Source organism: Juglans regia, unplaced genomic scaffold (assembly GCF_001411555.2).
Source record: "Juglans regia cultivar Chandler unplaced genomic scaffold, Walnut 2.0 Scaffold_849, whole genome shotgun sequence".
NCBI lineage: Eukaryota > Viridiplantae > Streptophyta > Magnoliopsida > Fagales > Juglandaceae > Juglans > Juglans regia.
The window spans coordinates 1-2,025 of record NW_023363455.1 but is presented as its reverse complement, the minus strand read 5'-3'; the positions used below and the strand labels follow the sequence as shown (position 1 = coordinate 2,025).

Sequence of the window (2,025 nt, the reverse complement as noted above, 5' to 3'; positions counted from 1 at the left end):
CGCCCTTCCGATCCCAATCCAAACGGAGATCTGATCCAAACCCATGGCTACGCGATGGGCAGGGCGAGATTTCCCGAAAAATCCACTCCCGAGTGGTCCTTCTTGTCAATTTATCTCGCAAGGCGTAAAAAACAAAAACGAGGGGTGCAACACGAGGACTTCCCAGGAGGTCACCCATCCTAGTACTACTCTCGCCCAAGCACGCTTAACTGCGGAGTTCTGATGGGATCCGGTGCATTAGTGCTGGTATGATCGCACCCATCAAACTAATTACTTAAAATTCAAATAATCCTTGAGCGACATACTAGCGTCCTCCCGATCCCAATCCAAACGGAGATCTGATCCAAACCCATCGCTACGCGATGGCCAGGGCGAGATTTTCCCAAAAAATCCACTCCCGAGTGGTCCTTCTTGTCAATTTATCTCGCAAGGCGGAAAAAACAAAAACGAGGGGTGCAACACGAGGACTTCCCAGGAGGTCACCCATCCTAGGACTACTCTCGCCCAAGCACGCTTATCTGCGGAGTTCTGATGGGATCCGGTGCATTAGTGCTGGTATGATCGCACCAATCAAACTAATTACTTAAAATTAATATAATCCTTGGCCGACATACTTGCGTCCTTCCGATCCCAATCCAAACGGAGATCTGATCCAAACCCATGGCTACGCGATGGGCAGGGCGAGATTTCCCGAAAAATCCACTCCCGAGTGCTCCTTCTTGTCAATTTATCTCGCAAGGCGGAAAAAACAAAAACGAGGGGTGCAACACGAAGACCTCCCAGGAGGTCACCCATCCTAGTAACACCACTGCCTGTCGCTTTAACTCATGGAGTTGATGGAACCGGCAGCATTAGTGCCGGCATGATCGCACCCATCAAACTAATTACTTAAAAATCATATAATCCTTGAGCGACATACTAGCGTCCTTCCGATCCCAATCCAAACGGAGAACTGATCCAAACCCATTGCTACGCGATGGGCAGGGCGAGATTTTCTCAAAAATCCACCCCCGAGTGGTCCTTCTTGTCAATTTATCTCGCAAGGCGGAGAAAACAAAAGCGAGGGGTGCAACACGAGGACTTCCCAGGAGGTCACCCATCCTAGTACTACTCTCGCCCAAGCACGCTTAACTGCGGAGTTCTGATGGGATCCGGTGCATTAGTGCCGGTATGATCGCACCCATCAAACTAATTACTTAAAATTCATATAATCCTTGAGCGACATACTAGCGTCCTTCCGATCCCAATCCAAACGGAGATCTGATCCAAACCCATGGCTACGCGATGGGCAGGGCGAGATTTTCCCAAAAATCCACTCCCGAGTGCTCCTTCTTGTCAATTTATCTCGCAAGGCGGAAAAAACAAAAACCAGGGGTGCAACACGAGGACTTCCCAGGAGGTCACCCATCCTAGTACTACTCTCGCCCAAGCACGCTTAACTGCGGAGTTCTGATGGGATCCGGTGCATTAGTGCTGGTATGATCGCACCCATCAAACTAATTACTTAAAATTCATATAATCCTTGACCGACATACTAGCGTCCTTCCCATCCCAATCCAAACGGAGATCTGATCCAAACCCATGGCTACGCGATGGGCAGGGCGAGATTTTCCCCAAAATCCACTCCCGAGTGCTCCTTCTTATCCCCATCATAGCAAAGCGGGAAAACAAAGCTTGAGGGGTGCAACACGAGGACTTCCCAGGAGGTCACCCATCCTAGTACTACTCTCGCCCAAGCACGCTTAACTGCGGAGTTCTGATGGGATCCGGTGCATTAGTGCTGGTATGATCGCACCCATCAAACTAATTACTTAAAATTCATATAATCCTTGGCCGACATACTAGCGTCCTTCCGATCCCAATCCAAACGGAGATCTGATCCAAACCCATCGCTACCCGATGGGCAGGGCGAGATTTTCCCAAAAATCCACTCACGAGTGGTCCTTCTTGTCAATTTATCACGCAAGGCGGAAAAAACAAAAACGAGGGGTGCAACACGAGGACTTCCCAGGAGGTCACCCATCC

At 49.7% G+C, this 2,025-nt stretch overlaps 5 non-coding genes across 5 annotated transcripts; all 5 read right to left on the bottom strand.

Annotated features, from left to right (window-relative positions):
- Positions 1-141: 141 nt before the first annotated feature.
- On the bottom strand, positions 142-260 carry LOC118347250. Its single transcript, XR_004800481.1, has one exon. It is a non-coding gene; the product is annotated as a 5S ribosomal RNA (ribosomal RNA).
- A 190-nt stretch (positions 261-450) lies between these two features.
- On the bottom strand, positions 451-569 carry LOC118347252. The gene has a single exon (XR_004800483.1). It is a non-coding gene; the product is annotated as a 5S ribosomal RNA (ribosomal RNA).
- A 494-nt stretch (positions 570-1,063) lies between these two features.
- LOC118347251 lies at positions 1,064-1,182 on the bottom strand. The gene has a single exon (XR_004800482.1). It is a non-coding gene; the product is annotated as a 5S ribosomal RNA (ribosomal RNA).
- Positions 1,183-1,371: 189 nt separating this feature from the next.
- On the bottom strand, positions 1,372-1,490 carry LOC118347249. Its single transcript, XR_004800480.1, has one exon. It is a non-coding gene; the product is annotated as a 5S ribosomal RNA (ribosomal RNA).
- A 188-nt stretch (positions 1,491-1,678) lies between these two features.
- LOC118347248 lies at positions 1,679-1,797 on the bottom strand. The gene has a single exon (XR_004800479.1). It is a non-coding gene; the product is annotated as a 5S ribosomal RNA (ribosomal RNA).
- Between the last annotated feature and the right edge of the window lie 228 nt (positions 1,798-2,025).